The 23,702-nt window shown below is 46.6% G+C and overlaps 1 long non-coding RNA gene across 2 annotated transcripts; it reads right to left on the bottom strand.

The window, feature by feature from the left end:
• Window positions 1-4,890: 4,890 nt before the first annotated feature.
• On the bottom strand, window positions 4,891-6,784 carry LOC119293581. 2 transcript variants are annotated; one of them, XR_005143121.1, is made up of 3 exons: window positions 6,699-6,784; window positions 5,337-5,713; window positions 4,891-5,235 (listed from the first exon to the last, which is right to left on the bottom strand). It is a non-coding gene; the product is annotated as an uncharacterized LOC119293581 (long non-coding RNA). The 2 variants fall into 2 exon arrangements; XR_005143122.1 differs by lacking the exon at window positions 6,699-6,784 and adding an exon at window positions 6,548-6,681.
• Between the last annotated feature and the right edge of the window lie 16,918 nt (window positions 6,785-23,702).

Genomic DNA, 23,702 nt, shown 5'->3' with positions numbered 1-23,702 from the left:
CCAGTGGAACCCTTGCAGGTAAGCTTTCCTGACAAGTACTGTCGATCCTAGATGTGAGCCACACATGCCTCCATGTATATCTGCCAACAGCACTAGTCCATTTTCTTGGCTGATACACTTCAGCTTCACAGCGTTGGGCCTCTTTCTGTACGGAGTATTGTACACAAAGTGATACATACTTGATTGACGGGCCACTATCTTAGATTCCTCTGGATCCTCAGGAAGTTCTCCAGTTCGCAAGAATTGGACTATGTATTGTGGCCATGTCAGAGCCTGAGGCTCGACGACAAGGACTAAAGGCATTTCTTCAGCTGTGGCAGCACTTTCTTCAATGACAAGAATTATAAATTCTGCTTGAGAGCATGGCTCACCAGTCAGCGCAGGGTCTACCCTGGCAACTTTTTCTGCAACAGCTCTAGGGAGCTCAGCCAGAAAATGTTTGCTTGTGTTGAGTTTCCTTCTTTTTATGGCCAAGGTTGACCGAGAAACTGTCGGTTGGGTGAGGTGGAGCACAAAAGTGCCTGGTTCCACGGGAAGCTTCTGTGCAAGACTTCGATGGGTGATCAGCGATGCCTTTTTCTACACGGGGTACGTGCTCTGTTTGGAGCCCGTCCAAGTGCTCCTACGGCTTCCTCACCTCTTCGACGTAAGCTTCCATCAGCAGGCTCTGATAATCCTCGTTCACCTGCTTCACAACAAGCTGGGAGTCATCGCGTATGACTAACTTGTTGATTCTAATTCGACAGCAACCCGGAGCATGACATGGATCCCTTCATATTCTGCTTGTTGTTGGTGGCATCTTCCATAGGGAAATGGATTTGGACTATGTACTTGAGGTGTACTCCAGTAGGCGCAATGAGTAATACCCTCGCGCCAGCACCTCGGAGCGAGAAAGCACCGTCAAAGTACATGACCCATTCCTTAGGGGCCTCCTTGCCGAGGTGGGCAATTTCCACAGTCTCTTCATCAGGTGTCGGCGTCCACTCCGCTATGAATTCTGCAGTGCTCTGCTTTGGATAGTTGACGCGCACTCAAATTTTAAGGCAAAACATGATACCTCCAGAGCCCACTCCGCCGGTGGCTTCGGGGTTCCACAAGATTCGTTGTAGTGCGAGGCGAGTCACAACGGTGAACTCGTGGGCTTGAAAGTAATGGCGTAGCTTCCTCGAGGCCATGAGGAGGCCGAATATCATTTTTTGGACACCAGAGTACCTTGATCTCCCCCCTGCAAGAGGGAGCTAACAAAGTAAACTGGTCGTTGCACCATTTTCTTGCTTGCGACCCCTTCCCGTTTGTCAGCGCTGATACGTGGTCCCCCTTCGTTGCCGCGGGCAGGCTTTGTCGGGGACAAAGCTGTCTCAACGCTGGGTGGTTCTGCCACAGTAGCTTCTTCGCTGTCCATTTCCCTCTGTGCTACCAAGGCTGCACTAACCACTTGATTTGTTGCTGCTAGATATAGCAGTAACGACTGTTGTGGCTAGGGTGCAACCTAGGGTCTGGTAGAACAAAGGTAAGGTCTCAAATCCTGCACCGCGGCCTCGACCTCTAGGTTCCATTTTACTAGGCTAGCCTTCTTCAAAATTTTGAAGAACGACACGACGCGCTCAGCGGATTTAGAAATGAACCTGCTCAGTGCAACCACACACCCAGTTAGGCGTCTCATATCCTTGACGGTCTTCAGGGCTAGGATCTACTCTATTGCCTTTATCTTGTTGGGGTTGGCTTCTATCACTCGATGAGACACAAAGAACCCGAGAAGTTTCCGGACGGAACACCAAACACACTTTTCTCTGGATCGAGCTTCAAGTTGATCTTCCGCAAGTTTGCAAAGGTTTCTTCTAGATCCTCAAGTGAATATTTGTCCTTGATTTTGACCACCATATCATCCATGTATGCTTCAATATTCCCATGTAGTTGTGGTTGGAAACTAATCTGCACGGCCCTCTCGAATGTAGAACCAGCACTTTTTAGCCTGAAGGGCATACGCACAAAGCAATACGTGGAACATGGGGTGATGAAGGTGGTTTTTTCTTTGTCTTCCTTGGCCATGAAGATGTGGTGTTACCCAGAGTACGCATCTAGGAAGGGTAGTAAGTCACATCGAGAGGTGGAATCAAGAATCTGATCAATGTGTGGCAAGGGGAAGGGATCCTTTAGACAAGCTTTGTTCAAGTCAGTGAAGTCAATACAAAGTATCCACTTCATGTTAGCCTTGAGCACCACCACCGGATTTGCTAACCAAGTTGGGTGCAGTACCCTCAGACCAAACCTGCTGCTTCCAGCTTCTTAATTTCCTCATCAATGAACTGTTGCCGGTCCAAGGCTTGCTTCCTGACTTTTTGCTTGACGGGGCGAGCGTGAGGAAAGATAGCAAGGTGGTGCTCGATTACCTCCCTGGGAACACCAGGAATGTCAAATGGTTGCCAGGGAAACACATCGACATTCGTCCGTAGGAAGGCAACAAGCGTGCTTTCCTATTTGTCGTCAAGGGTAGTACTAATGGCGAAAGTACCATTAGTGTCATCCTGCTGCGCCGGAACTTTCTTGGTTGCAGGGGGGCCAGCCTTGGAACTTTTGCTAGTTGAACTTTCTAGCAAGTCTCTACTAGCGCAGCACACTCTGAAGAGATGCGCTTCCCAGAGTCCTTATCAGAGTCCCGGGCGGGAACTGGGGCCCCGACAGCCTCTGTTGTGACTGCGTCTCCTTACATCTTATCCACACAAATAACTTCATCTCTCTTATCCGATGGGATGGTAATCACTCCCATAGGACTAGGCATCTTCAAAGTGTTGTAGGCATAGTCGGACGCCACCAGGAACTTTGCTATAGTTGGTCGGCCAAGAATCTTGTTGAATGGTAGGAGAAGTTCAACAACATCGCACACAATCTTCTCGGTCTTGAAGTTTATTTCCTCGCCAAATGTTACCAGCAAGGTAATCTTTCCCTTCGGCTGGCTCCTTCCTTGGCTGATTCCTTGGAAAGTGCCAGTCTTCTTCAAGTCTTCATCTAGAATTAGGTGTTTCTTCAACACACCAGGAGAAATCAAATTCAAGCTGGCCCCGCCATCAACCAACATCTTGGTGACTTTGAGGTTGCGGATTGTTGGTGAAACCAACAACGCAAACTAACTACTGCATTATTGCGGTCTGGATGATACATGATGTCAAAGATGATGGGCGTGCGGGACCACTTGAGCGGTTCTCGAGCGCTTGCTATTGGTTCTGTGGCATTAACCTCACACGCCCACTACTTGAGTCGGTGGTGAGAGGAGTGCAAAGATGCACCCCCGTCAATGCACATTGCCTCGATAGGTTTCTGGAACTCCTGTTCACTAGTTTCTTCTTCTTCTTCTCTATCATCTTCATTGTCTTTCCTCTTAGGGCCTCTGGCGGGTTTCTCTTTCTGCTAATCAGACTTGTCATGGTGCCCATTACGACCACCACGGCCCTTCCCGAGAGCACCATTCTAGTTTCTCTCCTTGTCGCGCCTTTCATACTCAACTTTCTGCTTCTCAACAAACTCCTCGACTTTCTTGCAATCTTGGAGATCATGACCCTTGGTCCGATGGATCTTGCAGTATGGCCCGTCAGACTTGTCGGTTTTCTCGGTAGCCGCTGCCGCCCAATAATGAGCGCATGTAGTAGCTTCCTTGTCAGGCGTCTTGGTTTTTGCTTTCTTGCCGGTGTTAAGATCACTGGCACTCTCAACGAACATCACTGACTTCTCCTTTGGCTTCTTGTTGCGCTTCTTATTGTTCTTCCTTGGGTGGTAGGGTCATCGTCGTCCTCCAGATCGACTTCGGCGCCAACCACTTCCCCTGGAAGTCTTCTTCATTATTTAGCACAAGCATACTTATCTGCCAGCGTGTTGAGCTTGCTGATGGTCTTGGGAAACCGGACTATCATCTTGGCCTGCATTCTGCAATTGCGCACATTCGTATGAAATGCAGCAATCACAGCTGCCGAGTGTATCTTTGGAATATTGTCGTGTACTCGACTGAACCTCTACCAGTATTTACGCAAACTCTCTTCCTCCTTCTGCAGAAGGGTTTGCAGATCACTAGGCCATCTTGGTTTTAGGTGCCCATCAGTAAAGGCGCCTCCGAACTCGTTGCACAAGTCTGCCCAAGAGGAGACGGAATCCTCCGGCAAGAGCTTTAGCCAGGACCTCATGTTCGGCTTAAGAGCCAATGAGAGGTAGTTGTCAAGTACCTTCTCATACCTTCCCCCAGTGGCATAATGGCAATCGTGTAAATGCCCAAAAACTCTGCCGGGTTCAGCTTCCCATCGTACTTCTCCGGCAAGTCAGGCTTGAAGGTGTAAGAAGAAGGCCACTAGACTTGTCGCAGCTCGCGGTTGAAGGCCGGGCAGCCTACCTTGTAAGGCAGGTACCCGCCAGCACTCATAGCAGGTTCGTCGACATCGGCACCATTACGCCAATCTGACTGACGGCGTGTCTCGTGACGCTGCTCAGTAGTGATGTGCGCGTCTTCCTTCCTCTCGTCTCATAACACTTGACGTTGATATCTCCGGGGTCGTGGATCAGATGAAGCCATTGATGCCTTGTCATGATCATCAATGCCTTGGGGTTGCTAAGCTCGCTGTGGCCGCTAGGGATGGCAATGGGGACAATCCCCTATGGGGACCCATAGAACATCCCCGTACCCATCTATTCCCCATCACCCCATCCCCATCCCCGTTTACATGACCGGGGATGAAATTTTCCCATGCCCATGCCCCACTGGGGAGCGGGGCCACATTAGGGTCCCCATCCCCATAAACAAATAATCATATATATAATATGATAAAATACAACCAACATTTATTAAAGTGAAATAACAAATAAAAATGCACTAATAATGGTACATGGCGACAAGATGTTGTATGCACCATTGTTGAACACAAATATCATAAAAATATTGAATAGCTTGAGCACACGCTTGAAGAGAGTATTAATACAAACACCACATTTAATAAGGACAAAATTTTGTCCGACTCATTTGACATAATTTATTGACTACGAAATTTGTCTGGCTCACTTGACACAATTTATTGACTCCAACATAAGGTTCCATGTGACCATAACTAACTTAAGGTAAACATGATCATGCGCAAAAGTATTGCAGAGGTAGCAAGCTAACAGCTACAGCCTTGGTATGTGTTCGGCATCATTATTTGTTGAAGTTGAGCTGACTTGTAGTAAGTACAGAAGGAACCGCCTCTATAGTGTGATGCGCTGCAGAAACACATACGACAACCATAAACAAATGCTTGATGAATAGATAAAAATCTTTGAAGTTGAAAAATGGTGCCATGTACAATCTTAGATTGACTCACCTCTAAACCTTCTTTCCATGTACAATCTTTAAATGGTCAAGGAGATGCTTCGTTCCATTTCTTGGTTCCCCTCCAAGCTTCTTTGAGCACCATTTACACTTGGCCTTCATTCTGTTCATCACTTTTACTTTCTTAAACTCCTTCCAAACAGGAGATGTCAACTTCCTCCTAGGACGAACGACTACTTCTTCTGCTTCATTTTCTTCCGCTTTTGCTTCATCTTCTTCGCTGTCTTCCTCTATGACAACTGAATTTATATTCATGGGCTTAGCCTGTGATACTGGTATCTCACCAGCTTCACGTTGAGGGGATGTCAGAGTAGGAACGGTGACTAGGCTGCTGCTTCCAGTGGTGGATTAATCCAATGGATCAAGGATCTACAAGATGAAAGAAGTTTAAAACATAAGATTTTGTTCATCAGTACAGTACAGTACTGCTACCCCATGTTGAAAATGCTACTTATCTCCCACTACGTGGAAAGAATAAATGGATATGCGTTGATTTGTACACACTAAATTATTATCATGTTAAATGCAAGAATATATATGGTATTGAGTAATATATGTACTTATTAATTACATAAAGATCATGAAAAATTGATACTGCATTTATCATATGCATGCGTACAAATCAATTCATGTAAATAGACTGTTGTGGTAGTAAAGAAGTGTGAAAAATCATAATCAATCATTATGTGGTTTTAATTTCTGAAACTACTGAGTAATTATTCAGTGCTAGCACGGCACAATTCAGAACTGAATCTCCCCCAAAAATTAGTGGATGATGATTAATGAACAGTACTACAATCAATCTAAAAGTTTGCAAACCCAGGGTCGACCAAAAACAACTAAATCTCCTCAAAAAAATTGTGGATGATGATCAGTACTAACTCAATCTAAAATTTCAGCTTCATGACTGAATCTAAAAAGTCTGGACGCCGATCAGTACCACAAGATACTACATGTGAGACATACATGAAAAACAATCTCACAAATTCCAATCTCCATCGTATATGGGTCAATCTCCATCAGCAGAAGATGTCCACGCCGGAGCATAAGGGCCAATAGGCTAGAAGAGGGGCGGGGGACGGCGGGTAGGGAGGACGGCTAGGTGTGGCTAAGGACGGCGGGGCACGACGGCCAGGGAGGAAGGCACCTGCATGCGCCATCGTTGGACTCCATGGCGGGGAGTGGCTCAGGGGGACGGCGCACCTGCGCCGCTGCCGGACTACGTGGTGGTGGCCGCCGCCGCCGGCCTCTGCTACGTCGAAGCGGTCGGCTTCTCCTATCCCTTTATTTTTTCTAGTCGCTTGAAGAGGGGATAATCACGAGAGAGAGAGAGAGAGAGAGAGAGAGAGGGCACCGTGGAGATGGATGGCTGTAGAAGACGAGGTGATGGCCGTCCGGCTGCTGGTGTCTGGGTTGTGTATGATGAATTTGATGCATCAGCGTTACCTAGGAGCCTTGAGCTACGGTATTGTGCTTCTCCTGTTGCTACGGATCTAGGAGCAGGACGTGTTGACTTCTTCATCATGGCGGCGGCTGACGTGAGCACGATCGGATGAGAGGTAGGGTTATTGAAATTTTTTAGGGTTGACTGCATTAGGGCATGTACAATGCATAGCCTCAAGGTGATGCCTCGCATGCCATGTAGGATTGGATATGACGTAAAGTAGGTTCGGTTAGGGAAGCGGGATCCTCTTCAGGAGGCAGGTGCTTGAAAGAAAAAGTGTGGTCCAGTGACAAAAGTTGAAATGGTTGGAGTGAACAGTAGAGATGGATGTGTGGTAGAGTCTTTATTTTTTATTTCTTAATGAGGCCACTAATGGTAGCTTGCATTGGGGAGACAAAATAAATATAGATGCCTCAAATTAATTTTTCTCATGGGGCATATGTATGCGTATGCCACCATTGTACATGCCCTCATGTATATATAGACATATATATGGTTCTACATGTCATATCTAAAATGCGGGACCCCGTTGGGCAGCGGGTCTGGGGACTAGTATACCATCCCCATCCCCGTTGTACCCTATGGGGAATAAATAAGTTCGGTAAATATCCCCTGGGGAAGAATTTCACCCATCCATCGCCGCTAATGGATGAAATCCCCATGGGTTTGGCGGGTATGGGGCCCCATTGCCGTCTCTAGTGGCCGCCCCTGAGTCGGCTACCATGGAGGGGCTGTACCATAGGCGCGGTCCTCCATCTTGACTACCTGCATGGGCCACTGGCGTCGCCTGTGAGCACCGTGATAGCTCCGTGCATGGCGTCTTGTTGATATCAGCAAACCCAAGGAGGCTTTGGATGGTAGATCTCCACTCATCCATTTTGTCTGCCGTTGGAGGAAAGTCCAACAACAGTTGAGCTCTCGCCACCTCTTCAGCCGTCGTCTCTGGCATGTCATGGGAGGCAGAGCGCGACACCGCTCGGCTCCTGGTCGAGCCAGAAGGAGCATCGTCGGGATCTGACCACGTTAGGCCCACTGCCGGAAGGACCTAATGCGACCGAAGTTGTTCTCGGTGATCGGGGTCTTGGTCAACTAGGCTCTCCTTGACCGGGCGTGGTCATTGTGGGTCGACAGCGCCACTTGGGGTGTGGTCACATTCGCCCGATGTGTGACGAGGCGCATGTCCCGTCTCCGCCCCTCCAGGCGGCGCGACCGGTGGGTCTTGGCTCGCAGAGGAGTGGGCATCGACATTGTGTTGGTTGAACGAGCCGGTGGGGTGAGCGGGAGGAAGCTGCACGTCTCTGTGACCTGCACCGATGGAAGCATGATCGGCGGCATTTTGTGGAGGTTCGGCTGCGCCCGCTGTCCAGGCCCCTGCTCCAGCCATGACGGGAGTTTTAACGGCACCGATCGCCTTATTGGCTCTATCCGCCGCAGCTGTGGCGCCCACAGCCACGCATGACGAAGCCTTCGAGGTGGAAGGATGCGCCCCTACTCCACTTCTCTTCTGGGAGCCATGGATGATGAAGATTAACAAAGATCGACGTGCTGGCTACAGCTTCAGGTTCGCACGAGGGACACCCACTACCTGGCTCGCCAAAGATGTCGGTGTGCAAGCATGATCACCTATGGAATATGGGTGCCCCTTTGTGGTTCGGCATGGAAACGGCCAGATTACACAAAGACCAGAAGTAGCAAGGGACAACACGGTGATGGACTTGCTACTTCTTGAGCTTGCATTGGTTTTTCCCTTGAACAGGAAAGGGTGATGCAACAAAGTAGAGTTAATATTTCCCTCAGTTTGAGAACCAAGGTATCAATCCAGTAGGAGACAATGCACAAGTCACCGAATACCTACACAAATAATCTACAAACTTGCACCCAGCGTGATAAAGGGGTTGTCAATCCCTTCACGGTTACTTGCAAAAGTGAGATCTAATAGAGATAAATAAACGGTAAAATAAATATTTTTGGTACTTTTGGTTTATAGATCAGAAAGTAAAATATTGCAAAATAGTAGATTGGAAATCAGTCTGATGGAAAATAGAACTTGTATGATGGAAAAGAGACCCTGGGGCCAAAGGTTTCACTAGTGGCTTCTCTCAAGATAGCAATTAATACGGTGGGTGACCAAATTACTGCCGAGAAATTGATAGAAGAGCACATAATTATGATGATATCTAATGAGATGATCATGAACATAGGCATCACGTCTGTGTCAAGTAGACTGAAATGATTCCACATCTACTATTATTACTCCACACATCAACCGACTCCTGCCTGCATCTATAGTATCAAGTTCATAAAGAACAGAGTAACGCATTAAGTAAGATGACATGATGTAGAGGCATTAACTCAAGCAATATGATGAAAACCCCATCTTTTTATCCTCCATGGCAACAATACAATACGTGCCTTGCTGCACCCACTGGGAAAGGACAACGCAAGATTGAACTGAAAGCTAAGCACTTCTCCAATTGCAAGAAAAACCAATCTAGTAGGCCAAACTAAACCAATAATTCGAAGAGACTTGCAAAGATATCAAATCATGCATATAAGAATTCAGTAGACTCAAATAATGGTAATAGAGAATCTGATCATAAATCCACAATTCATCAGATCTCGGCAAACATATCGTAGATCTCCAAGAACATTGAGGAGAACATGCTGTTGAAAATCAAACAGAGACAAGAAGAATCTAGCTACTAGCTATGGACCCATAGGTCTGAGGTAAACTACTCATGCTTCATCGGTAAGATAATGGTGTTTGATGTAGAAGCCCTCCATGATCGAATCCCCCTCCGGCAGGACGCCGAAAAGGCCCCTAGATGGGATCTCACGGGTACAGAAGGTCGCCGTGGTGGAAAAGTGTTTTTAGGGCTCCCTCTGATGTTTTTGAGGTATAAGAGTATATATAGGCGAAAGAATTAGGCTAGGAGAGCTCCAAGGGGCCCACGAGGTAGGGGAGCGCGCCCTACTCCCCTGGGCCCGCCCTCCACCCTCGTTGCCTCCTCGTCGCATCTCCGACTTCATCTCCAAGTCTCCTGGTTTCTTTCTGGTTCAAGAAAGATCATCACGAAAGTTTCATTCCGTTTGGACTCCGTTTGGTATTCCTTTTATGCGAAACTCGAAAACAGGCAAAAAAAACATAAACTAGCATTGGGCCCTAGGTTAATAGGTTAGTCTAAAAAATAATATAAAATAGCATATAAATGCATATTAAACATCCAAAAGAGATAATATAATAGCATGGAACAATAAAAAATTATAGATACGTTGGAGACGTACCAAGCATCCCCAAGCTTAATTCCTGCTCGTCCTCGAGTAGGTAAATGATAAAAATAGAATTTTTGATGTGGAATGCTACCTAACATATTTATCCATGTAATTTTCTTTATTGTGAAATGAATGTTTAGATTTGAAAGATTCAAAACAAAAGTTTAATATTGACATCAAAACAGTAATACTTCAAGCATACTAACAAAGCAATTATGTCTTCTCCAAATAACATGGCCAAAGAGAGCTATCCCTACAAAGTAATATAGTCTGGCTATGCTCTAGCTTCATCACAAAAAATATTTAAATCATGCACAACGTCGATGACAAGCCAAGCAATTGTTTCATACTTTTGATGTTCTCAAACTTTTCCAATCTTCATGCAATACGTGAGCGTGAGCCATGAATATAGTACTATGGTGGAAGAGAATATGGTGGTTGTAGTGAAGAAAAAAAGGAGGAAGATAGTCTCACATCAACTAGGAGTATCAACGGTCTATGGAGATGCTCATCAATAGATATCAATGTGAGTGAGTAATGTTTGCCATGCAACGGATGCACTAGAGCTATAAGTTTATGAAAGCTCAAAAAGAAACTAAGTGGGTGTGCATCCAACTCGCTTGCTCACGAAGACCTAGGGCAATTTGAGGAAGCCCATCATTAGAATATACAAGCCAAGTTCTATAATGAAAAATTCCCACTAGTATATGAAAGTGGCAACATAGGAGACTCTCGATTATGAAGATCGGGCTCTTGGTCAACTAGTCGGCTACCATGGAGGGGACTGCACCATAGGCGCGGTACTCCATCTTGACTGCCTGCATGGGCCACCTGCGTCGCCTGTGAGCACCGTGATAGCTCCGTGCATGGCGTCTTGTTGATCTCAGCAAACCCAAGGAGGCTTTGAATGGTAGCTCTCCACTCATCCATTTTGTCTGCCGCTGGAGGAAAGTCCAACAACATTTGAGCTCTCGCCACCTCTTCAGCCGTCGTCTCTGGCATGTCATGGGAGGCAGAGCGCGACACCGCTCGGCTCCTGGTCGAGCCAGAAGGAGCATCTTGGGGTCTCGCCGCCTTAGGCCCACTACCGGAAGGACCTGATGCAACCGAAGCTGTTCTTGGTGATCGGGCTCTTGGTCAACTAGGCTCTGCCTGAGCGGGCGTGGTCATTGTGGGTCGACAGCGCCACTTGGGGTGTGGTCACATTCGCCCGATGTGGGACGAGGCGCATGTCCCGTCTCCGCCCCTCCAGGCGGCGCGACCAGTGGGTCTTGGCTCGCACAGGAGAGGGCATCAACATTGTGCTGGTTGAACACGCTGGTGGGGTGAGCGGGAGGAAGTTGCAAGTCTCTGTGACCCGGACCGACAGAAGCATGATCGGCGGCATGTTGTGGAGGTTCAGCTGTGCCCGTGGTTCCGGCCCATGCTCCAGCCACTATGGGAGTTTTAATAGCACCGGTCGCCTTGCCGGCTCTATCCGCCGCAGCCGTGGCGCCCGCAGCCACGCGTGATGAAGCCTTCAAGGTGGAAGGATGCGTCCGTGCTCCACTTCTCTTTTGGGAGCCATGGATGATGAAGATTAACAAAGATCGACGTGCTGGCTACTCCTTCAGGTACGCACGAGGGACACCCCCTACCTGGCTCGCCAAAGATGTCGGCGTGCAAGCACGATCACCTATGGCATATGGGTGCCCCTTTGTGGCTCGGCATGGGAACTGCCACATTACACAAAGACCAGAAGTAGTAGGGGAAAACACGGCGATGGACTTGCTACTTCTTGAGCTTGCGTTGGTTTTTCCCTTGAACCGGAAAGGGTGATGCAACAAAGTAGAGTAAATATTTCCCTCAATTTGAGAACCAAGGTATCAATCGAGTAGGAGATGATGCACAAGTCACCGAATACCTACACAAATAATCAACAAACTTGCACCGAGCGTGATAAAGGGGTTGTCAATCCCTTCATGGTTACTTGCAAAAGTGAGATCTAATAGAGATAAATAAATGGTAAAGTAAATATTTTTGGTATTTTTGGTTTATAGATCGGAAAGTAAAAGAGTGCAAAATAGTAAATCAGAAATTAGTATGATGGAAAATAGAACTTGTATGATGGAAAAGAGACCGTGGGGCCAAAGGTTTCACTAGTAGCTTCTCTCAAGATAGCAATTAATATGGTGGGTGACCAAATTACTGCAGATAAATTGATAGAAGAGCGCATAATTATGATGATATCTAAGGCGATGATCATGAACATAGGCATCACATCCGTGTCAAATAGACGGAAATGATTCCACATCTACTATTATTACTCCACACATCAACCGACTCCTGCCTGCATCTACAGTATTAAGTTCATAAAGAACATTGTAACGCATTAAGTAAGATGACATGATGTAGAGGCATTAACTCAAGCAATATGATGAAAACCCCATCTTTTTATCCTCCATGGCAACAATACAATACGTGCCTTGTTGTTCCCACTAGGAAAGGACAACGCAAGATTGAACAGAAAGCTAAGCACTTCTCCAATTGCAAGAAAAACCAATCTAGTAGGCCAAACTAAACCGATAATTCGAAAAGACTTGCAAAGATGTCAAATCATGCATATAAGTATTCATTAGACTCAAATAATAGTCATAGAGAATCTGATCATAAATCCACAATTAATCAGATCTCGGCAAACACACCGTAGATCTCCAAGACCATTGAGGAGAACATGGTGTTGAAAATCAAAGAGAGACAAGAAGAAATCTAGCTACTAGCTATGAACCCGTAGGTCTGAGGTAAACTACTCATGCTTCACTGAAACGATAATGGTGTTGATGTAGAAGCCCTCCATGATCGAATCCCCCTCCGGCAAGACGCCGGAAAGTCCCCTAGATGGGATCTCACGGTACAGAAGGTCGCGGTGGTGGAAAAGTGTTTTCGTGGCTTCCTCTGATGTCTTTGAGGTATAAGAGTATATATAGGCGGAAGAATTAGGTCAGGAGAGCTCCAAGGGGCCTACGAGGTAGGGGAGCAAGCCCTACCCCCTGGGCCCGCCCTCCACCCTCGTGGCCTCCTCGTCGCGTCTCCGACTTCATCTCCAAGTCTCCTGGTTTCCTTCTAGTTCAAGAAAGATCATCACAAAAGTTTCATTCTGTTTGGACTCCGTTTGGTATTCCTTTTATGCGAAACTCTAAAACAGGCAAAAAAACAAAAACTGGCACTGGGCCCTAGGTTAATAGGTTAGTCTAAAAAATAATATAAAATAGCATATAAATGCATATTAAACATCCAAACAGATAATATAATAGCATGCAACAATAAAAAATTATAGATACGTTGGAGATGTACCAAGCATCCCCAAGCTTAATTCATGCTCGTCCTCGAGTAGGTAAATGATAAAAACAGAATTTTTGATGTGGAATGCTACCTAACATATTTATCCATGTAATTTTCTTTATTGTGGCATGAATGTTTAGATCAGAAAGATTCAAAACAAAAGTTTAATATTGACATAAAAATAGTAATACTTCAAGCATACTAACAAAGCAATCATGTCTTCTCCAAATAACATGGCCAAAGAGAGCTATCCCTACAAAATAATATAGTCTCGCTATGCTCTAGCTTCATCACAGAAAATATTTAAATCATGCACAACGTCGATGACAAGCCAAGCAATTGTTTCATACTTTTGATGTTCTCAGACTTTTCCAATCTTCATGCAATACGTGAGTGTGAGCCATTGATATAGTACTATGGTGGAAGAGAATATGGTGGTTGTAGTGAAGAAAAAAAGGAGGAAGATAGTCTCACATCAACTAGGCATATCAACAGGCTATGGAGATGCTCATCAATAGATATCAATGTGAGTGAGTAGGGATTGCCATGCAATAGATGCACTAGAGCTATAAGTTTATGAAAGCTCAAAAAGAAACTAAGTGGGTGTGCATCCAACTCGCTTGCTCACGAAGACCTAGGGCAATTTGAGGAAGCCCATCATTGGAATATACAAGCCAAGTTCTATAATGAAAACTTCCCACTAGTATATGAAAGTGACAACATAGGAGACTCTCTATCATGGTGATCGGGCTCTTGGTCAACTAGGCCCTCCCTGAGCGAGCGTGGTCATTGTGGGTCGATAGCGCCACTTGGGGTGTGGTCACATTCTCCCGATGTGGGATGAGGCGCATGTCCCGTCTCCGCCCCTCCAGGCGGCGCAACCGGTGGGTTTTGGCTCACACAGGAGCGGGCAAACACATTGTGTTGGTTGAACACACCGGTGGGGTGAGCGGGAGAAAGCTGCACGTCTGTGTGACCCGCACCGACGGAAGCATGATCGGCGGCATGTTGTGGAGGTTCGGCTGCGCCCGGGGTTCCGGCCCCTGGTCCAGCCATGATGGGAGTTTTAACGGCACCGATCGCCTTGTCGGCTCTGTCCGCCGCAGCCGCGGCGCCCGTAGCCACGCGTGACGAAGCCTTCGAGGTGCAAGAATGCGCCCCTGCTCCACTTCTCTTCTGGGAGCCATGGATGATGAAGATTAATAAAGATTGATGTGCTGGCTACTGCTTCAGGTTCGCACTTGGGACACCCCCTACCTGGCTCGCCAAAGATGTCGGCATGCAAGCACGATCACCTATGGCATGGGTGCCCCTTTGTGGTTCGGCATGGGAACTGCCACATTACTCAAAGACCAGAAGTAGCAGGGGACAACACGGCGATGGACTTGCTACTTCTTGAGCTTGCGTTGGTTTTTCCCTTGAACAGTAAAGGGTGATTGTCAGGACCCCGACTCAATGCCACATCGATCTAGCATGTAACACCTCATATCACTTTGCGGCCTCACGCACGGTATTCCCACGGGTGTCGCCTTACCTTAGCCCGGGACCATTTGCGCCTTTTGGCACATGTATATGATAGTGTCGCTAGCATCCATATGATAAGGAGCCCGGGCTGACATGGCTAGTCGTAAACCCAAAGTGGCACAGACTTACAGGGACAGGCATCCATGACCCAGCATCGAACATGTCGGTCATCAGCGAGTGAATCCAGGCTGTAGCACTGGACTAGCAGGACTCCGGTGAACCGGGCTGTAGCAGGCTAACAGGACTCCGGTATTCATCGCGTGACATTTCCCCGAAGGGACAGACACAGGAACGAAGAAGGACACATGCCGGCCAGCCTAAGTGTTCCGGAGCAGTAGCAAGCTACCATGGCTCGGTGGAAACACTAGGAGACATTTCCCCGTAAGAGAGGCTACTAAAGATAAACAACTAGATGGTCAGATCCCACACATACCAAGCATTTCAATAACATACACACAATATGCTCGATATGTGCAATACAACATGGCATCACAAAATGACTCTACGACTCAAGTATTTATTCGATAGGCTCCGGGGAGCGAGATATTACAAACATGGGTCTCATGACCCAACAATCAGAGCATACAAGTCAAAGCACAAGCGGAAGCTATCATGTCTGAGTACAGACATCTATAAATGAAAAAGGCTGAGAAGCCTGACTATCTATCAGATCCTGCCGAGGGCACAAGATCGTAGCTGAGGTAACAAGCTAAACGTCGAAGTCCACGCGAAACTACTAGTGAGACCGAAGTCTCTCTGCAAAACATAAAATAGGCAAACGTGAGTACAAATGTACCCAGCAAGACTTACATCAGAACTAACTACATATGCATCATTATCAACAAAGGGGATGGTGGGGTTTAACTGCAGCAAGCCAGCTTTGACTCGGTGGCTATCCTAAACTACGACTGCAAGTAACTCTTTTGAGGTGGCGCACACGAGTCCACATATTCACCATATCAATACACCACTATGGATCCGCTCCCGTCTCCCTACGAGAACGCCATCCATAGCACTCACGCTTATCTTGCGTATTTTAGAGTATCCACTTCCACTTGTCTATGAACTGATATAAGCAACCCAGAAGTCCTTTTCCGCGGACACGGCTATTCGAATAGATCATATTAACCCTGCAGGGGTGTACTTCTTCACACACGCTCTCACCACTTACCGCCGTTTACACGACATGTACTCGGCAACCTTCAAGCGGAAGCCCAACGTGGGTGTCGGCCACGGCCTGCCTAAACACTCGAGTCTCTAGTCCAGGTTTATCGCCTATTCGGGTTCCATCCATGAGGAGATCCGGCCGGAGTTTCGCTCACAGCCCCAAACGATGTGAACAGGGTTCCCGAGACACCAAACGGGCGCCCGGTACACCGTGCCACGTGCCTACCGCATCACAGCCCACTCCTCCGGTCAGCGCTGCCCACGGCCTCCAGCATACTACAAACACCAGAAACTACTTGCAACTCCTGGACAGAGGACAAGGGTGATCAAGAAGCTGAGAGGGTCCATTGGTTTCGGGCCCAATGCGTGGTAGTAGCTGAATCATGGATCACAAACACAGAACTCAGTTCCTGAGGACGGCTGCAATGAGACAACCCACCATGTACTCCTACATGGCCTCTCACCGCTACCTTTACCAAATCGTATTCACACACTTAGCTCACACACAGTAGGACAGGTTCACACGCCTCTGATTCATCCCCGACGAAGCAGACCCGACTCAACTCTAAGCAGTAGCAGGCATGACAAACAAACATAAATGAGTAGGCACATCAGGGCTCAAACAACTCCTACTCATGCTAGTGGGTTTCATCTATTTACTGTGGAATGACAGGTCATGCAGAGGATAAAGGGGTTCAGCTACCGCAGCAAGTAACAGTTGAATCGTTGTTGTCCTAATGCAGTAAAAGAGAGCAGGAGCGAGAGAGTGGGATTGTATTGGAATGAACAAGGGGGTTTTGCTTGCCTGGCACTTCTGAAGATAACATTGAGTCTTCATCAGTGTCAACGATCACATCATCGGTATCACGTCTATCGAGAGGGGACAAATACCGGCAACACAGAAGGGAACACAATCAATGCAATGCACAATATGATGCATGATCATGACATGGCAAAATGAATGTGTTTTGGGCTAATGTAACTAGCAACAGATTAAATGAAGTTGGTTTGAATACAAGATTCAAATTCAAACTCCATATGTGATTATTCAAAAGCCATTTAATTGATTTGTGCTAAACAGCAGCTATAGGTTGTTCTAACATGCATGAAAGTGGTACAGATGGATTCCTTGAATTTTTCTGATAATTTTTCATATATAATTTATTTAATTTGGAGTTACGGTTAATTTTCTATGAATTTTAGAAGTTTTGGTTATTATCTGAAATTTATAAATCATTTTTGATTTATTTTAATTCCAGAAACAAATACTGCGTCAGCATGACGTATTAGTGACGTCAGCAGGTCAACGTGGCTGGTCCAGGTCAAACCTGGCCAGTGGGGTCCACACGTCAGTGTCTCAGACTGGTTTGTGTCGCTGACATGTGGGCCCAGTCAACGGCCACGTCAGCGCGGTCAAAACTGATGCGTGGGGCCACTGCAATTAGATTAACCCTAATCTATTTTAGTTAGCCGGTTGGTTAGGCCGTGGGGCCCGGCTGTCAGTGGCTCTGGGGGGGTTAGCTGGCCGTAATTAACACTAATCACGCGGCCACGTCGGACACACCGCGGCTAGCCGCCGACGACCAAGCAGAGCGGCGGAGACGCTCGGGTTTGCATCTCCGGCGACCAAAGGGGCGGATGAGGGCGTCTACGTGGAGCTGGGAGTCGCGCGTATCCATCTGTGCAAACGGCAGGGGCTGAGGTGGCCCGAGCTCACCGGAACGGGGCCCGCGGCGGCGACTGGAGTTCGGGCGAGCGCGGGTTTGGAGATCTGGTGCATGGCAGGTCCAGCTGGTGGTCGGGGTCATCTCCTGGGAGCAAACTGAGTACTATGACGCGCCCAGGCACGAGCTACGGCGTCTGTAGCCACGACGGCGACATGGCCGGCGGCGGTGAGCTTTCGGGCTCGGCGACATACGCGACTATAGAGCGCTATCGAGTGCGGTAATAGGGGGAAACGGATCATGAGCTCACAGTGGTCACGTCGAGATGGTCAACGAGCTCGGGGAAGCTTCGACGGCGACGAATCGACGATGACGGCCTTCGGTGCCCGAGGAAGAAGATGATGATGGCGCCGGCATTGCAGGGCTTCCGGTGATGCTTGGTTTGGCGAGGATGACGCTGGAGGCGATACGGATCTCGGGAATACGGAGAGGGAGCGAGGGAGTGGCTGGCCGCGGTGTTTCTCAGCGGAGTGGCCATGGCGGCTTCGGCCATGAGGGGAAAAGAGCAGGGGAGTGAGAGGGAGAGAGCAGGGAGGCAAGGGAGCGGACGAGGGGGTTCCAGGGGGGTGTCGTGGCATCCTTAGCCGATCCGGGGCAGGGCGGCAAGCAGGAGGTGGCTCGGGCGCGTGCGCGCGCGCTCCGGCCACGCGCCTGCGCCTACTGGCGCGAGGAGGAAGATGACAAGGGGGAGGAGGTGGGCTGGGCCGGCCAGGTGGGGGAGCTGGGCCGGCTGGGCTGGACAGGTAAGCGCCAGGTAAGTCTCTGTTTTATATTTTTCTGTTCTGTTTTATTTTATTTAATCTGTTTTGCCACTGTTTTGAATTTAAAAATAATTCAAACAATGCCAAAAACTCCTCTGAATATTTTATATTGCTAGATGGACTTTTCCAAAAGCTTATAAAATATTTCAGGGGTATTTTGAAATTATATTCTAATTATATGAATATAATTCAAATTCAAATATCTAACGAATTAAATCCAAAGTCCCAAAAATAATTCCTTAAAAATGTTCAATATTTTGGTTGGGACCAGAACCCTTACCAAAAATTATCAAACATTTAAGAAGAGCATTTTGGAGCAATGAATGAGATTTCTAGGGTTTTTGCCCCTCTTTTATTTAGGGTTTTGAGGCTTCCAAATTTCCTCAGTTCAAGTTTTCAAAATTTAAACATGATGCAAACACCAGGCAGCACCAGAAGCTAGGGATGTGACAACTCACCCCCATTAAAACAAGAATCTCGTCTCGAGATTCAAGCGTGGGGTAAGATGAAGGGAAAACGCAAACTTGTACAATCTTCACGATCCAGGGTGCACTTCATAAGAGCGTTGATTCAATCACCATCTTTGTCTTGTCGTCTTGTTCTGAGAACTCCAACTAACATGACAACGAGAGGAAAGGAAAAACCCTAAAAGAATCGTTCTTCTCGAAGGTCGAACAACTCAGGATTAACTCATGGAATGTGACATAGCAACATCTCTCGAGCTGAGAGACGAAGCATACCTCTAGAGGGATTGAGTGGAGCAGGTGACGAGGTTCACTAGGTAGACAACAATTCCAGACTTAAGAATGTGGCGATCGGTTGTCAACGTAGCGAGGAGTTGAATTGCCATGATACCACGACGAAACATCCTGGAGAAGGGTGATTCGTAGATTATTATCTTAAGTGGCAAAAAGAATTACCTTTGATATAGAGATCATTGAGACTCTCTATGTCAGCCTAAGGCAAATCACAGCAATCGATTGGCGGGGTCAGTAGAATGGCATACTTGGACTTGGATGATGTGGATTACCTTGTTGAAGACAACGTAATGGATGAATTTGCTTATCACCGGAGATGGAAGAGACCCATGGTAGAATGGCACATTGGCGGTGCAAGCTAGGAACAAAATGCAAATGCTGGGAATGATTCCGGTAACTGGGGAAGAACCCAACAACAGAGAGTGAATTCACTGTTTGAAAAGATCATAGCATTGCCGAGGAAACTGAGAGCAAACCCAGTTAGTGCCGATGATAACACCTAGCGCTTGTGCGTGCTCTCAAGAACTTGAGCATTCCATATTCATCAAGGTTTTACCAACATCCGTGTCAAGGATCCTGGCAACACAACATACCACCATGATGAACAACGATGGACGATGCAGATGCATAGGAAGATAACACATTCTCAGATTTCACCTTAGCGAGGCCAAGGAAATAAAAATCTGGATGATCGACCGAGAGACATTTAGCACTCCGCTTCTAATGTTCTCCTTGATGTGCTAGTGTAACCCATTCATAGATATGGTTTGATATCTAGAACATCAAGTAAAAAGGTCGGACTTCGGGATCTCAAAATCCATAGGGGCAACTAGGGAGTAAATCCTACGAAAACCCTATGGGGAGGTGGCCAACTTCCTCAAACAAGATATTATAATAACAGGTCTTCCGGCTGGGTGTGTTGGCCATGACATCCACTTTACCAGTTATCGTGAGACCAATATTAAAGTTCTTGGGAAATGTTCCAACTATCATATCTGCCTGAGATTCAGATCTGGTTGGTGTCAGGATATTCCAGACTCATCGAGTCTAGGAAGAAAAATGAAAGTTTGCAACACAAATCGACGAGATGACGTTGCGAGATTCTTAGGAAATGAACTACGATAGCAAGCTCCAAAACATGAGCTGGTTCTGCTACAAACATGTGAACACGTTGTTCCAGACAAGCATGCCCACATGGTAGTCTTACAATAAAACACTACCGAGTTCTGGTTGGGAGCCATCATCGAGGATATCGAAGTCTTTACGCAAGTCCATGGATTAGATCCCAAGCATAGACTTCTTTTCCTTGAACAAGTCAATCAGTGGCTTGGTGTGCTAGGATATACATATGGAATGAAGATGATCAGTCTAACAGACCACAGAATTCTTCGCACGTGCATGACCGACTTGGGATGATTCCAAAGGAGCAAAAACAAACTTTCTCGAATTCACGACGGCAACTTACATCAAAATGCACGTGAATCAAAGGAAGTCACTCCTTTCATCAAACAAGTACTTCATGAGCTAGCATGAAGAAAATGCTTTCAAAAGTTTCCAACACCAACTTAATGTTCAACAACATCATGGAGGAGATAAGGATGTTGTCAATGGGCTCAACAACAACTCATCGGAAATTCCATATCACTGGACTTCCACCATCATGTGAACACGGTGATAGCATTGATCAGACCCAAAAGATATAATGGTGTATGCTCGAGGGATCAACCACGAGTAAGACAACATTACGAACATCGTTGGTTCTGACTTGATTTGACGATATCCCACACTCAATCAAAGGTTTAGGTAAGATGATAGATCCAACAATTGATCACGAGGATCAACCAATAAAGATATCATCTTTCTTCAACACACACAACCACAAGATATCCCTTTTGAGAAATGAACTAAGTTGGGCAAGCTTTTATCTTCCAACTCTCCAAGTTGTTGTTTAGCTTGACCAACTAGCTCAGGGGTATCCCACACAGATTCTTGGAGAAGAGGTGGTTTACAGGAGACCATCTTGATCACGGACTCAACATAGCGGTCAGGTGACAACCTGGTAATACTTCCGAGAAGATATACGGAAAATCACGAACCACCGATATGTTACTAAGCCCGAGAACAATCTCGCTTTTCAGGGCAAGATGATATGATCAAATGAGCGAGGACTTAACAAAACCCTATCTCATCAATCGAGGAGTGCACCAGGAGAATGGACTAGGTAGCACAATCAACCTTAGGGTGATGATTCAATAGTCAACTCGCTAAGGATGACGTTATTGTCCATTTAACTACCAAGCAACGGAGTTCTAGGAGTATTGATTTCACACACCACGATTCGCTTGCCGGCATTCCGGTTATAATAACACGGAAACCGAGAAATTATCAATGATGATAAGAAGTATTACTGCGTCAAGAATTTATAAGATGGTGTGCAATTCCCATGATATTCCTGATATCAAGATGGTAATACTTCAAGGTAGAACAGACCAGAAGCTGGATTGCAACTTGATCTGCGGAATACAATTGCTTTGACCCAATCCTAGATATGGATGAGGTTCTGGAGTTTGTTTCTCCTATTCATCCTGAATGGAATGGCTTGACAGACCACAAGAGCAGTGGCAACGATGAACACGGATGCATAACTACTCCTGAATATCAATTGATATACAAGGGCCAGAAAACAACTAAAGATGGACAACTCAAAGGAACATACGATTTTCTGAGTTGTGGATGCATGGTTTAGCATGTCGAACGAAGTTCAACATATTTCTTCCGGATAACCCATGCAGAAAGGTAGAACTGGCAGAGCCACAATATAGAATGGAGAACCCATCGAGAGCACTCCTGTTGTGATATTTCAGTTCAACAAGGAACTTCTGCCATAAGTAGTTCATGGTATTTGGAAGAAGAAGATACCACAGACTTCAAGGACTATCGCAAAGGTTACTAATATCCTAAAGGAACTAGCAAACACTATCTACATGAAGTAAGTAGAGTGAATCTCGGGTTCAAAACCCAGGAATAGAATACCTACTAACTATGTGGCATCACGGGATGCTTTCGAGAATAAAGGCCAGAATCATCACAGTGGGAACACAATTCATGGCTAGACCACTAGATGATCCCCTGAGACACCTAGGGTCATAATAATAGCTCCAACATATACGTCAAGGCAATAGAGTACCTCAACCCACTGATTTGTGTGATTAATCTGACCAAAGGCACATCGGAAACAGGAGGAAGGGATTTGCAAATGCATCCGACTATTTAGAAACCTGGGATGACTCGGACAGCATAACGGCTGTAAATGCTCAGAAAGATTTGAGACATTCACAAAAATGGTGGCATAACCACTCAGAAGCACAATATCAATTCGAGATCAAGAGTTAACGTACGGAAGTAGTAGAAACTGAACTCAAGCTTAAATCCAACAATCTATAAGTCTACGGATTAGTAACACGTGATCCTGATAGAAAGAAGAGATAGCCTAGTTCTTAATCCCCGTAGGAAAGATAAGATGACTCAGATCAGAAGGCATAAGGTATAAGGAGTAAAAAGAGCCTTACGTTCCATCCCACAATCAATTCCCTTATATAACTAAAGCATTTCTAGACTCAACTTCGACCAGTTTGGCTTGGTAATCCTACAGACAGTCAAGCTCTGATACCAACGCTGTCAGGACCCCGACTCAATGCCACATCGATCTAGCATGTAACACCTCATATCACTTTGCGGCCTCACGCACAGTATTCCCACGGGTGTCGCCTTACCTTAGCCCGGGACCGTTTGCGCCTTTTGGCACACGTATATGATAGTGTCGCTAGCATCCATATGATAAGGAGCCCGGGCTGACATGGCTAGTCGTAAACCCAAAGTGGCACAGACTTACAGGGACAGGCATCCATGACCCAGCATCGAACATGTCGGTCATCAGCGAGTGAATCCAGGCTATAGCACTGGGCTAGCAGGACTCCGGTGAACCGGGCTGTAGCAGGCTAACAGGGCTCCGGTATTCATCACGTGACATTTCCCCGAAGGGACAGACACAGGAACGAAGAAGGACACATGCCGGCCAGCCTAAGTGTTCCGGAGCAGTAGCAAGCTACCATGGCTCGGTGGAAACACTAGGAGACATTTCCCCGTAAGAGAGGCTACTAAAGATAAACAACTAGATTGTCAGATCCCACACATACCAAGCATTTCAATAACATACACACAATATGCTCGATATGTGCAATACAACATGGCATCACAAAATGACTCTACGACTCAAGTATTTATTCGATAGGCTCCGGGGAGCGAGATATTACAAACATGGGTCTCATGACCCAACAATCAGAGCATACAAGTCAAAGCACAAGCAGAAGCTATCATGTCTGAGTA

Source organism: Triticum dicoccoides, chromosome 4B (genome assembly GCF_002162155.2).
Source record: "Triticum dicoccoides isolate Atlit2015 ecotype Zavitan chromosome 4B, WEW_v2.0, whole genome shotgun sequence".
Classification (NCBI taxonomy): Eukaryota; Viridiplantae; Streptophyta; class Magnoliopsida; order Poales; family Poaceae; genus Triticum; species Triticum dicoccoides.
This window is presented reverse-complemented; position numbering and strand designations above follow the sequence as displayed.